Below are 14,957 nucleotides of genomic sequence, written 5' to 3'. Positions count from 1 at the left end.
AAATACAAAAAATTAGCCAGATGTGATGGTGAGTGCTTGTAGTCCCAGCTACTCAGGAGGCTGAGGCAGGAGAATGGCACGAACCCGGGAGGCAGAACTTGCAGTGAGCCGAGATCGTGCCACTGCACTCCAGCCTGGGCAACAGAGTGAGACTCCGTCTCAAAAATAAAATAAAAAATGAGAATAGATGTTAATAGTAGAGTAGCATACATCATAGAGGTAATACAATAGTACATTTCTGTGGGAAAAGGGTTATTCTGGCATAAATTGCTTTCATTTAGAAGAGCTAAGTTAGAACTTCAGATCACATTGCAAAACATAGATGGGTGAAAGTCTAAATTCTTAAAAAAAAAATACAGTATAGTATATTAGATTAAATAAAGGATTATCAGCTGGGTGCAGTGGCTCATGCCTGTAATCCCAGCACTTTGGGAGGCCGAGGCAGGTGGATCACCTGAGGTCAGGAGTTCAAGACTAGTCTAGCCAACATGGTGAAACCCCATCTCTACTAAAAATACAAAAATTAGCCAGGCGTGGTGGCAGGCGCCTGTAGTCCCAGCTACTCAGGAGGCTGAAGCAGGAGAAGCGCTTGAACCTGGGAGGCGGAGGTTGCAGTGAGCCGTGATCTTGCCATTACACTCCAGCCTGGGCAAGAAGAGTGAAACTCTGTCTCAAAAATAAATAAATAAATAATTGTCAAATTGTTTTAAAACCATGGATGTATCATTTCCTTTATATAACTCACAGTATCTACATGAAATACCTTCTTGTATACTGCGTATGACAAAATCTAAAAAATTATAAATGAAGTGTATAGAAACAAACCACTTTTAGGCCAGGTGTGGTGGCTCACGCCTGTAATCCCAGCACTTTGGGAGGCCAAGACAGGCGGATCACGAGGTCAGGAGTTCAAGACCAGCCTGACCAACATGGTGAAACCCCGACTCTACTAAAAACACAAAAAAATTAGCCAGGCGTGGTGACACGTGCCTGTAATCCAAGCTACTCAGGAGGCTGAGGCAGGAGAATCGCTTGACCCTGGGAGGCGGAGGTTGCAGTGAGCCGAGATCATGCCACTGCACTCCAGCCTGGGCGACAGAGCAAGACTGTCTCAAAAAAAACCACTTTTAGTCTGCTTTCATGAGCAATAGTTATCAATGAATTAACCTACTAATTTGCTATATCTTGAGTTTTTTACTTGGAATTTTTCAAAGTTTTTCCAGTGTAGTAGCTTTGCTTGCCTTACCTTCCTGCTTAGTGAAATTCTAACATAGAATCTTCTGGGGTTTTTTTTGTTTGTTTTTGTTTTTCAGTCTCAACCTCCTGGGCACAAGTGATCCTCTCGCCTCAGACTCTTGGGTAGCTGGGATTACAGGTGTGCACCACACACCCAGCTACTTTTTGTTTTTGTTTTTTGTACAGAGAGGATCTTGCTACGTTGCCCAGGCTGGCCTCGAACTCCGGGGCTCACTCAATCCTCCTGCCTCGCCCACAAAGTGCTGGGATTATAGGCATGAGCCACTGTACGTGGCCTAAAGTCTTGTATTTCAATGAGGCAGCACTGTCATTACGCTAAGCACGATTTTTACCACTGATGTGGAATGTACTTTAACCTTCCTAAACCTCAGTTTTACCCACCCTCAAAATAAGTTATCTTTTATTGTACAAATGTCCCAACCAAAAGCATAAGCAAGAGCAGACAAAGTAAATTATACTAAGGATACATCATTTTATCCTTACTACCTCTTGCAGTGTCTGGCATATAGTAGGAGCTCAATGGATGTCCGTTGAATGCTGAAAAGAAGTGAAAGGTAGTAGCCTCACATCTGTGTCCTAAAGAAGGAGACTAACATTTTCATACAATACCAAAATAGATATATTCATTAAAAATGAAAATAGATATTCATTACAGTGTCTCTGAGTTAAAAAGATGGTATAGTTAAACATTCTGGGCTAAGCCTGTGTGTGTGTGTATGTGCTAAAAATATGTTTCTTTAAAGGCTAATCAGCCAAGGATCGTTGGGGACAAAATCAGATTTCATTGGCTTGATGCATTGAAAGAGTACCTGTGGAATGCCATGTGAGCAGAGAAAGGAGGAAGTGTCTTTTGTAAAGATTTGGCTTCCTATTAAAGGATTCCAGGGAGAGTCTTGGAATCAGGGCTGGGATCCAGTTGGTTGCTGTTTCTGAGGCAGATTGAGAGAAAGGGGGATTAATGAGGGATTGGGTGCTGTCAGGAGGTGAAGGGAGTTTAGCAATTGGGTATCCCCAGTTATGGAAGGGAATAGTAAAGCAAAGGTAGAAAGTAGTAGTCATTCAAAAATGGAACACAAGGAGTTGTGTTGTTTTTTTGTACCTGCTGTGTGACTTCAGAGGAAACAACATTGCCTGTTAATTTTGCTTCTGACTTTGTATTTGTCCTCTCAGCCTGATCATTGGCAGTACTAACTTTTCCAAGTCCAAGCTGATTTTCACTCTTTGAGTCCTGGACAGGTCTTTACTCTTTAGTTTTTATTTATTTATTTATTTATTTATTTTGAGACGGAGTCTTGCTCTGTCGCCTAGGCTGGAGTGCAGTAGCACGATCTCGGCTCACTGCAACCTCCGCCTCCTGGATTCAAGCGATTCTCCTGCCTCAGCCTCTCAAGTAGCTGGAACTATAGGCGCGGGCCACCACGCCCGGTTAATTTTTTGTATTTTTAGTAGAGACGGGGGTTTCACCGTGTTAGCCTGGATGGTCTCGATCTCCTGACCTCGTGATCCGCCCGCCTCGGCCTGCCAAAGTGCTAGGATTACAGGCGTGAGCCACCGCACCCAGCTGGTTTTTACTCTTTAAATGTGCATTATCTTATTTGATTCCCAGAATCATCCTATATGAATGCTATTATCTTCATTTTATAATTGAGGAAATAGGTTTATCTAGATTATGTAACTTGTCTAAGGCTCTTCGGTAAATACGAGTAGCCAAGAAGCTTATTCATCAAGTGTGTGTGACTCAGCCCTAAGCACTGCACTATACCTCCTAGTAATGAGATGTGCGAGGAATGCCCTGGCTACCTTTTCTGCTCATGATATTATCCCTAGATGCTTTCGCATCTTTATTAAAACAGTAAAAATGCAAGAGTCTTCCACCCAAGTTTTCTGTGGTTTAGATTATCACGTTCCTCAAGATGCAAATGTCAAACTATACTGGGCATACAGTTAACCTGCAAGGCCTGGAGGTGATGTGAGCCCCTCCTAGCACGGGTTCCCAGTCTCGGTCAGAAAGCACCTGCTCAAAATAGAAAGATAATTACAGAGTAGGGGCCAAAGAGACTCCCACTGGAAGAATGCAACTTGTGTAGCTGGGGTGACACAAGCTGGGGACAAGCTGGGGGACACATTCGCGAAGGGTTTTGACCCAGGCAGTGCACCCACGGCTCCCTTGAGCCACCCTGGCCCGGGTGTTTATTTGGAAGGAGTGTTCATCCCCCAGACTGTTTAGGGCCACGGTGACAGGGAAGGGCTTGGTGAAGGAAAGCAGGTAGGGTATGAAGGCCGCTCAGGTTCACGAAAGACTTTTGCTTGGTCCCCTGCGGGGTGGGAGTGTGTCGCCCCAGTGCGGGTACTTAGAGCGCAACCAGGGAGCTGGGCAGGGTAGTTGAGCAGGGGCGGCTGCCGCGCCCCACATCCCTGAGGGCGTGTGTGCGCGTGCGCGTGCGCGCGCGTCGCCGTGGTAACCGCGGCGGCGGAAAGGCGCTGAATCACTGGCGCGCGCTTTCCCCGAGCCTGCAGAAGCTGCCGCGGGCGGTGGGCGGGGATCCCCCGGGGGTGCAACCTTGCCCCACCTGTGCTGCCCTCGGCGGGCCTGGCTGGCCCCGCGCAGAGCGGCCGCGCTCGCTGTCACTGCCGCAGGTGAGAGCGCAGCAGTAGCTTCAGCCTGTCTTGGGCTTGGTCCAGATTCGGTCCTCTGGGGCTACGTCCCGGGGAAGAGGAAGCGAGGATTTTGCTGGGGTGGGGCTGTACCTCTTAACAGCAGGTGCGCGCGCGAGGGTGTGAACGTGTGTGTGTAAGACCTGCGATGACGACGAGGAGGAACAAGTGGGACGGCGAGTGATGCTCAGGGCCAGCAGCAACGCATGGGGCAAGCTTCAGTGTCGCCAGCAGTGACCCCAGGTACGGTATCTACTTCCCAGCCCGCCTGGCCGAGAAATAGGAAAGAGGGCAGCCAGTAGGCAGGCCAATACCCAACAAAAGTAGAATCGAGACGCCCTGAGTTCAGAAGGTGAGTTTCTTAAGATTCTTCTGGGCATTCAGGAAAGGGCATTTTTTGATTGCTGCACTGATTGTTGACTAGTAGGATGGAGTCGGGGAAATTGGAGTGTCTTTTCCCAACCTCACGAATTGCATTTTTTTAGAAGTAAGGAATCGTTTTCTTTAAACTTCATTCAGAACTATTTATGTGATCTTTCCTATTATTTGCTAAATGCATTTTGTCTCTGTTCCTTACCATAATCTGAAGCTTAAAACCTTTCTCTTCTTCTCTTTGAATTCCCTCCAAGGAATGTCACAAATTAATCAGGAGGATAAACCTGAAATTTTGAGAGTTATCATCTTAAGGTCATTTGTTAATTAAATACAAGGAGGAAAAATATGATATACATACTCATGTACACTTTTATTGCTGGTTTGTTCATCAAAACATTTTTGTTTGTCGGTTAAATGTTAGTATTTTTTCCACTGCTTGAATTGAAAAGTTGAATGATGTTTTTGATAGTAACAGAAAAAATAAATTGTAGACAATGTTCCCCCCCAACACAAAAATTTTGGAAGTAAATGTTGGTATTTATTTCTTTATTCCTGAAATACATGCTCACTTTCCAAATGCTTCAATTTGTTTATTATAGGAAGACCACAATTGTAGAGACTACTAAAGTTATGCCAAATGTAAACTTTTATTTTGTGCTTTTTTTAGTATTATTTTTAATTCAGATGAGGAAAACTGGAGATGTCAGTTCAGTTATAGACGTAGGAGTCACAGAGAAAGGTGAATTCCTCTGTAATTTGAAAAAGGGAATGTAAACATATTACCTAAGTACTCTGATTTATTTGTATTAACCATTTGTAATGCATTTGCATTTGTAATGCAAAATGCCGAGGCAAGAACTTAATTTTTGTTTCAAAATAATGAAAATAATTCAGCCAAAATCTTTATGAATTAAAAATAGCCAAAAGAGAGCTTTGGTAATATATGAATGTAAAAGAATAGAGTTGCTGTTAAATTTTCTTGACTTTTTTTTTTCCCTAGCCAACAGATAGGAAGCATTCTCTTTAAATAAATACACTAAGTCCTCACTTAACATTCTTGGTACGTTCTTGGAAACTGTGAACCTTTAAGCACAACGAGGTATAAGGAAACCAGTTTTACCATAGGCTAATTGATATAAACAAGAGTTAAGTTCCTACAGCATATTTCTGGTCATAAAAAAATCACCAAACTTCTAAATAAAGACCACAACACTTCTAATATTAAACATAGAAATAAATGGGATCTATACATACAGTTAAGAAGGATTAGTAAAAACAAGATCATTATTTACCCAATTATTACAGTTCAAGGTCATGGGTAGCCAGAGTCTCTCTGGTTCAGAGTGGGAACCCCGACTCTGCCCTGTCCAGGAAGCTATCCCATCACAGGGTGCACTTTCACAGACACACCCACTCACTCAGACGGGGACCATGTAGACATATGCACAGCTTTGGGATGTGAAGGAAACCGAAGCCCAGAGAAAACCCACGCAGACATGAGGAGAATGAGCAGACTCCACATAGACAGTGGCCCTGGCCAGGAATTTTTTTGTCACCAACGTTGAATGAAACGATGTTATTGAGGCACTGCTATATGTAGAGCCAGGTATGCCCGTTTCTGGAACAGAGTGCTGCAGATTGCCAGGTCGGAGGGTGTGGGTTCGGGCGTGGCTCTGCCACTTAGTGGCTGTCTCACATTTGGCAAATTCTCTAAACCCTCTAAGGCTCAGTTTCCTCACCTGTAAAATAGAGATAACAATGGGACCTACTTAACGAAATTCCTGTAAGAATTAAATACAATAATATGTTTAAGAGATCTTTGCTCATTGCCTGGCATGTTTTAATAGTAACGCTTCAATAAAAGTTGTTATTTTTGAGATGTGTTCTTTTTCAGGAAATATTTTTCATACCTTAAAAATAATTTGGTACTAAAAAATAGATTTATTTTGACATGTCCAAAGCTTGTTCTGATTTATGATATCAAATCATCATAAAATGCATAAATTTTTCCTTGCAGCACCTTTATAACAGCAACAATAAAATATAATAATCAAAATCATAAAATCATGTCAATTTAATATTCTGGTAGCTTAATACCCCCAAGGAAGGAGCTTTGCTTTAGTAGGCCTAGAATAATTGGTAGGTTATTTTTCTATTTGTTTTTAAAATTTTTTTTATAGATTTAGAGTGTACAAGTGCAGTTTTGTTATGTGGATATATTGTGTAGTGTCAAAGTCTGGGCTTTTAGTGTACCCATTACCCAAATAGTGTAGGTTATTTTTCTATTTGTCTTTAAAAATCTGTACCTTTAGACACTATTCATGTGAATTCAATAATGAGAAAATATTTTCTCATTTATTTGTATTAAACGATAAAAATGGTTGAGCCAGAGTAACATCTGGCATCATCATTTTGCAGGGTGTTTTAACAGCAGGTGTTTAAGTTTTAAAGTAGAGCTTCTTAAATGACACCAGTAGGTAAAGATAATAGTGTTCAAGTTTTAGTTATTTTTCCTTCTAAATAATATTGTAGAATTATCCTGTCTGCCAACTTGCTGGTCATTCTTTTCCTTAAGTTCAAAAAAGCAAAGGAGGCTGGGAACGCAGTGGCTCATGCCTATAATCCCAGCACTTTGGGAGTCCGAAATGGACGGATCACCTGAGGTCAGGAGTTCAAGACCAGCCTGGCCAACATGGTGAAACCCCATCTCTACTAAAAATACAAAAATTAGCCAGGCATAGTGGTGGGCGCCTGTAATCCCAGCTGAGGCAGTTGAATCACTTGAACTCCGGGAGGCGGAGGTTGCGGTGAGCCCAGATTGCCCCACTGCACTCCAGCCTTGGCCACAGAGCAAGACTCTATTTCAAAAAAAAAAAAAAAAAAAAAAAATGCTGCAAAGGATTATAGTAAGCATCTATTTAATTTAAGCAATGTAGCTTGAATAAGAGGATAATTCAGGCCTAAAAATGAATTTTCAAAGTTGGGGTCATTCCATGCTATTAAGCATCAGAATATGAGCATGGAGGGTAAATTAACTCCAGCGTTGCCACCCATAACACCCATACATTTTAAGCATTACAGTTGATAGGATGTTTATTCATGTGATGATGGAGAAGTATGGGCTGTCCCTTCCCAGGATCACAATCCTGTTATTCTAAGATTGTGATTATGTCAGCATACCTTACCATCTTTTGTTTTCATCATTAAGATGAAGTACATGATGTGTAGCTGCACTGTTTTGTAATCAACGTAACAGAGTTACCTTCAAAATTTTTTCAAAATAACGCTTTAAAATGTCTTTCTTTTCTTTTCTTCTTTTTCTTTCTTTCTTTCTCTTTCTTTCTTTCTCTCCTTCCTTCCTTCCTTCCCTTTCTTTCTTTTCTTCTTTCTCTTTCTTTCCTTCCTTCCTTTCCTTCTTTCTCTCTTTCTCTTTCTTTCTTTCTTTCCCTTACTTCCCTCCCTCCCTCCCTCCTTCCCTCCCCTTCCCCTCCCTTCTCCTTCCTTCCTTCCTTCTTTCCCTTCCCTTCCCTTTCTTCTTTCTCTCTCTCCTTCCTCCCCTCCCCTCCCCTCCCCTCCCCTCCCCTTCCCTTCTCTCCCCTCCCATCCCCTTCTCTTTCTGACACGGTCTTGCTCTGTCACCCAGGCTGAAGTATAGTGCCACGATCTTGGCTCACTGCAGCCTCTGCCTCCTCCCACCTCAGCCTCCTGAGTAACTGAGACTACAGGCACATACCACCAAGCCCAACTAATTGTTATAGTTTTTATAGAGACAAGATCTTGCCATGTTGCCCCGACTGGTTTTGAACTCCTGGGCACAAGTGATCTGCTCACCTCCGCCTCCCAAAGTGCTGGAATTACAGTCATCAGCCACCATACAAGGCCTAAGATGTCTCATTTTCAAGAAAACTGTTTTTACCATCTCTCTCAGTATATTTGTATTTCTTAAGAGGCTAAAATATTTTGTTAATTTGGTGTCTTCAACCTCTTTGTCTTAAACATAGGTGCCAAATGTTCAAAATTTATTGTAGTATAGGAAAGGTCTTCCCATGCAGATATGTGTTTCTGAGCATGCTAACTAGGTTAACTAGTCTTCAATGTTTCCTATCCCCTACTATACTACAACTGCTTTTCCCAAACTTAGAGACATTTCTGACTTCATTTTACTAGACTTCTTCCACCTGTTTGACCATTTGCACTTTCTGGAAACGGGTTCATCTTTTGGTTCACAAGTGGTATCCTTTAATCTCCTTCTAGGGTTACCTTTCTAAAGCAGTTACATGAACACATTACTCCCCTGGTTATAAATTTTAAATGTTATGTCCATTGATGGATATGTGGATAAACAAAATATGTTAAATATACACAATAGAATGTTACTCAGCCTTAAAAAGGAAGGAAATTTTGATACATGCTGCAACATGGATGAACCTTGAAGGCATTACGCTAAGTGAAATAAGCTGGACACAAACAACATTGTATGATCCTACTTACATCAACTATTCAGTGTAGTCAAATTCATAGAAACAAGAATAAGGGTTACCAGGAACTGGGAGTAGGTGGGAATGGGGTGTTATTGTTTAATGGGTACAAAGTTTCAGTTTGAGATGATGAAAAAGTTGTGGAGATAGATAGTGATGATGGTTGCTGCTAAATTGTATATTTAAAAATGGTTAAAATGGGCCAGGTGCAGTGGCTCATGCCTGTAATTCCGGCAGTTTGGGAGGCTGAGGTGGGCAGATGACTTGAGCCCAGGAGGTTGAGATCAGCCTGGGCAACACGGTGAAACCTCGTCTCTACAAAAAAATACAAAAATTAGCCAGGGTTGGTGGTATGTGCCTGTCATCCCAGCTATTCGGGAGGCTGAGGTGGGAGGATCATTTGAGCCCAGGAGGTTGAGGCTGCAGTGAACCATGACTGCACCACTGCATTCCAGCCTGGGCAACAGAACAAGACCCTGTCTCAAAAAAAAAAAAAAAAAAGGTTAAAATGGTAAATGTTATGTTATATATATTTTACCACAATGAAAAAATTTAAAAAATGTCTTCGATATGCCCCCACCACCTACTAAATAAAGCGCAGATCTCTTAATGTCACCTATATAGTTCTTTAACATTTCTTCTTGGTCTACCTTTTCATCTTCTTATCCCATCATAACCCACACCTATTCTACATTACACCCATATGGAACCACTCAAAATATGCCAACTCTTCCAAGAGTCCATGCCTTTTATGTACAGTCAGTCCCCACAGACTGGATTGCATTTTTTCAACAAATGGCTAATTTCTAAGGATAGAACTTAAACATCATGTTGTTGAAGGCTTCCCTAATGCCCTCATCTCATCTCTCTTTCCCCGATGGCATTCTTGCTCACTGGGCATGCCTTTTAACATCACTTATCCTGTTCCTGGATAGTAGAAGCTTCTATAGAGAAGGGACTGTTTTATTTTTAACATGCATATTTACTTTAAAAAATTGAAAGTTAGTAACATTACACATTGTATGCATGTACCAAAATACCCTCAAAATATATACAACTATTATGTATCAATAAAAACAATTACAGCCTTTCTCCTCACAAAAATCTAAAGTTAATAAATGTTTTTGTTCTCTAAAAGTATATGACCTTACTATACTTTAACGTCAGTTTCCCTCTCTGTCATCTTTCACTTTATTATTATTTGACATTTTAGTTTGAATAATATTTTATTATTATTCACCAACATGCTAGCCAGTTTCTTGCTTACCAATGCTTCTTTCATCCTTGCTGTTCAGCACTTTTTTTTTTTTTTTTTTTTTAAGATGGAGTCTCACTCTGTCACCCAGACTGGAGTGAAATGGTGTGGTCTCAGCTCACTGCAACTCCACCTCCCAGGTTTAAGCGATTCTCCGGCCTCAGCCTCCCCAGTAGCTGGGACTATAGGCACGTGCCACCACACCTGGCTAATTTTTGTATTTTTAGTAGAAATGGGGTTTCACTATGTTGGCTAGGCTGGTTTGAAACTCCTGACCTCGTGATCTGCCCGCCTTGGCCTCCCAAAGTGTTAGGATTACAGGTGTGAGCCACTGCATCCAGCCAGCTTTTCTTATAATAACTCTTTTTTTAAAAGTTTCATCCAGCCCCAAATGTCATATAGTAACTCTTTTAGTAAGAATATATGCATAGTAAACTCAGTCTTTATCTTAAAAGAACCTTTATTTTATTATTACTCTTCAGTGCTAACAGTGAGTATAAAGTTCTAGGTTGGCAGTTTTTGTTCCTCTATACTTTCTAGATTTTATTTCCATTATTTCCTAGCATCTGTTCTTACCAATGAAAATATTGCTGTCAGTCTGATGATTGTTCCTTTTAAGATCATCTGTCTTTTGTCTCTGGCTCCTTATAGGATCTACTCTTTGTCTTTGTTGTTCTAAAGTTTGATTTCAGTGAATATAGGAATAGATTTACTTTAATCCAGCTCAGAACTTCTTGTACTCTCTGGATATAAGGACTTTTTTTTCTTTCATCAATTCTAGAAAATTGTTTGCCATTATCTCTTTACATATTTTTTCCCTCTAGCTTTACGAAGGTATAATTGACAAATAAAAATTGGCTGTATTTATCAGGAAAGATGTGATGTTTTGATATTTGTGTACATTGTGAAATGACTACCACAAACCAGATAATGAACCTATCCATCACCTCATTTATTTATTTATTGACTGTTTCTTTGTTTGTTTGTGTTTGATAGGAATATTTAAGATCTACTCTCTTAACAAATTTCAAGTATACAATACAGGATTGTTAACTATAATTACCATTGCTGTACCTTAGATCCCTAGTATGTATTCATCTTACAACTGATCCCTTCACATCTTGCCTCTTTCTAATTCTTTTTTTTTTTTTTTTTTGAGACGGAGTCTGGCACTGTTGCCCAGGCTGGAGTGCAGTGGCGCAATCTCAGCTCACTGCAAGCTCTGCCTCCCAGGTTCACGCCATTCTCCTGTCTCAGCCTCCCGAGTAGCTGGGACTACAGGCACCCACTACCACACCTGGTTAATTTTTTGTATTTTTAGTAGAGACAGGTTTTCACCATGTTAGCCAGGATGGTCTCGATCTCCTGACCTTGTGATCTGCCCACCTCAGCCTCCCAAAGTGCTGGGATTACAGGCTTGAGCCACCACGCCCGGCCGCCTCTTTCTAATTCTTTTTATTATTTCCTTTTGAAGCCATCAGGAGATGTCTGTTGGACCATTTATTACTTTACAACTCTTATTTGTTTGCATTTTCCAATTTTTTATTTCCTTGAATTGCATTTTGGGTTATTTCCACAGATATAGCTCCCATTTGAGTTCACTGGATTTTAAAATTCAATAGCTTTATTTCTAATCACACAACTTTTGATATAGGTATTTTAAACTATACCCTTAAAAAATCTTACTATCTTGTTATTTTATTATGATTTTTGTCTCCTCTCCCTACTTTAGTCTCTTTTACCACTTCAAACATACTTATTTTTTACTGTCTCTTTGATACTCTTTTACTTTCAGTTCTTGCTTCTGTTTGTTTCATCTGCCACCTCTCCTTTATATTGGTTTGCTCCCTAGTATGTATTACATATTTTAAAGGTGACTTGTCTTCAGTGGGAGTTGCTTTTCTGGTGGAGTTCTATGTGCTCTGTGTTGGGAAGTATCCCTCTAGACAGATTTTGCAATGCTTCTACCTAGGGCTCAGCCAATTTTTTCATTAGTTTCTTCAGCTGGGCTCCCACATTATGAAGGTAGACTTTGGATTCTACCAAGCAGACCTGGGGTTCTGATTTCCCTTGAGAGATTTTTTTTTTTTTTAACTCAAGGATCTGCATAAATGGCAAACATCCTTCCTTTCTTAGCTGATAGGCGGGATCCTTCTTGGACCAATTCTTCAAGGCTCTTACCTTCATCAGTTGAACTCAGTCCCACTCTTCTGCCCCTGTGTCCTAAGGCCATATGAGGGCACTTCAGAAAGTTCATAGAAAAATGGAAATAAAAAACATTACGAATATAAACTTTATTTCTCAACATAAGCTCCATTAAGTTCAAGACACTTTTGTAACTGATGATGACAGCCACTTAGTCCATCCCCAAAGAACTGAGGGTCCTAGAAATTTACCACATCAGTGCAGTTGTTTTTACATTACTAAAGAAAAATGAGTGCCCTTTAAAGATTACTTAAGACTAAGAAACAAAAAGAAGACAGAGGGATCTACATCAGGACTGTAAGGTGGATGCCTAATGACTTACCATTGAAACTCTTGAAAAGTCGCCCTTGTTTTTTGAGAGGAATGAGCAGAGCTCTCGGGTGAAGCTTTTCCAGGCATTTTTCTGCTAAAGCTTTGGCTAACTTTCTCAAAACACTCTCATAATAAGCAGATGTTATCTTTGGTCCTCCAGAAAGTCAACAGGAAAAGTGCCTTGAGCATCTCAAAAAACTGTTGCCGTGACCTTTGCTTTTGACCACTCTGCTTTTGCTTTGACTGGACCACTGCCACCTCTTGGTAGCCATTGCTTTGATTGTGCTTCATCTTCAGGACCATACTGGTAAAACCATGTTTCATCTTCTGTTACAAAGCTTTGAAGAAATGCTTCAGAAAGTTGATCCTACTTGTTTAAAATTTCCATTGAAAGCTCTGCTTTTGTCTGCAGCTTATCTGGGCACTCTGGTTTTGGTACCCATGGAGTAGATAGTTTGCTCAACTTTAATTTTTCTGTTAGAAATGTATAAGCTGGACCAGTTGAAATGTCTATGGTGTCAGCTATTTTTTATGCTGTTTATTATCTGTTCTCTTCAACTAGGGCATGATCAGAACAATAATCTCTGAGGAAAAAATAAAGAAAAAAATTTTTTAAAAAAGGAAAATAAATAAGAGCATAAACAAGATGAACTTTTCCCTTGCAGATTGATGTGGATGATCTGCTGCTGTGGGCTGCTTCTTCAATATCATCTCATCCATTTTTAAAACAAGTTATTCATTTGTAAACTGTTGATTTCTTTGGGTCATTGTCCTCATACAGTTTTTTTGTAAAGTATCAGTGATTTTACTATTCTTCTACTCAAACTTCATCATAAATTTGATGTTTGTTCTTCCTTCAGTTTTCACAGAATTCATGTTGCTCTAATAGGGGCTGTTTTAAAAGTGATGTCTTATTCTTCTTAGTGCCTCAAACTAGATTCTGTTCAAACAAGTTATAACAAGCTAGTAAAAGTTTATTTTGGTACAAAAAAATTGAAATCTCTTCATAGTTTTTTCATAATTTACATTTTCCATGAACTTTTTGAAGACCCCTTGTATATCCTGTTCCAAAGTGGTCATTGAATGCCCAGTGCTTGCTGCTAGGGCCTATGTTCAGATCCTAAAATCCTGTGGGAAACCCACAATGTCATCTGTTGATACCTGTTTTGGCTTTGGTTTTTCTTGGATCTCTGACACCTAGAGATTCCCTTTCTTTGGGGCGTAGGTATGTATTCAAAGTGTTTTGTGGTTGCATCTATATATGTTCCATTTATCCTGGAAATGGAAGCTGTAAATTAATACTCCACAGGTTGTTAAAGCAAAGTCCCCATAAAGAGGCATATCTTGGCAATCTTTCTTCCATTTGTTTTTAGTCTCTCATTGACATGCCTCTGGTTTCTTTTAGCCCTTATTTACGTGATTCATTGGTCGTTCTAGGCTGCAGTGGTGTTTGTTATTCTTTCATAGTATTTCATAATGTCAGAAGATGCCTACCCACTTGCCTGTTGCATTAGTTTGCTATTGCTATGGAACAACTTGCCACTAACTTAGTTGCTTAAAACACCCATTTATTAGCATTTATTTGGGTCTCACTAGAGCCAAATCAAGTTGTCAGTTGAAAGTAGTCTCCTCTGGAGGCTCTGGGGAGGAATCTGTGTCCAAGCTCATTTTGGTTGTTGGCAGAATCCAGTTCCTTGGGGTTGTAGGACTGATGTCCCCATTTATTGCTGAATATCCACTGAGGGTTACTCTGAGCTCCTGTAAGCTGCTTTTGAGTTCTTTCCACATGGACCCCTCCATCTTCAAAGCCAGGAATGGAAGATTTCTCTCATATTTGATATCTTCTCTCTGACTTCTCCTTCTATTATCAACTGGAGAAAACACTCTGCTTTTAAAGGGTTCTCTGAAAGGAAAACAAAAACTGAGGACAGAAATTCACTATGCTGAAATAAAAAAAAAATTAAGCCAAAAGCTGAATCCTACAAGAAACTGCCTTTCCTGGCCAGGTGTGGTGGCTCATGTCTGTAATCCCAGCACTTTGGGAGGCCAAGGCGGGTGGATCACCTGAGGTCAGGAGCTCGAGACCAGCCTTCCAACATGGTGAAACCCCATCTCTACTAAAAATACAAAAATTAGTTGGGTGTGGTGGTGTGCACCTGTAATCCCAGCTACTCAGGAGGCTGAGGCGGAGGTGGAGGTGAACCCAGGAGGTGGAGGTTGCAGTGAGCTGAGATCACACCATTGAACTCTAGCCTGGGCAACAATAGTGAAACTCCATTTCAAAAAAAAAAAAAAAAAAAGTAAAGAAAGAAAATAAACTGCCTTTCCTTTTGTTCCTAAGCAGATAGCTACAGAGAAAAAGTTAAATATCTCCACAGGTAGCTGCTCTAAGCTCACCTTATCTTATGTAAAGTGCTGAT

General features: G+C 40.5%; 1 protein-coding gene across 6 annotated transcripts in view; it reads left to right on the top strand.

Annotated features, from left to right (window-relative positions):
- Window positions 1–3,712: 3,712 nt before the first annotated feature.
- Window positions 3,713–14,957, top strand: part of KIAA0319 (KIAA0319 ortholog) — a 105,757-nt gene continuing 94,512 nt past the window's right edge. For 4 of the 6 annotated variants that reach the window (XM_063707367.1, XM_063707368.1, XM_063707369.1 and 1 more), the window contains exon 1: window positions 3,735–4,155. The gene's annotated coding sequence lies outside the window, so the exon portion shown is untranslated. Of the gene's footprint in view, window positions 4,156–14,957 lie in introns of all 6 variants that reach the window. The other 2 variants (XM_055390356.2, XM_055390361.2) reach the window with 2 other exon arrangements.

This window comes from Gorilla gorilla, chromosome 5 (genome assembly GCF_029281585.2).
Source record: "Gorilla gorilla gorilla isolate KB3781 chromosome 5, NHGRI_mGorGor1-v2.1_pri, whole genome shotgun sequence".
NCBI classification, from domain to species: domain Eukaryota; kingdom Metazoa; phylum Chordata; class Mammalia; order Primates; family Hominidae; genus Gorilla; species Gorilla gorilla.
The sequence above is the reverse complement of the archived record's forward strand: the minus strand, read 5'-3'. Positions and strand labels throughout refer to the sequence as shown.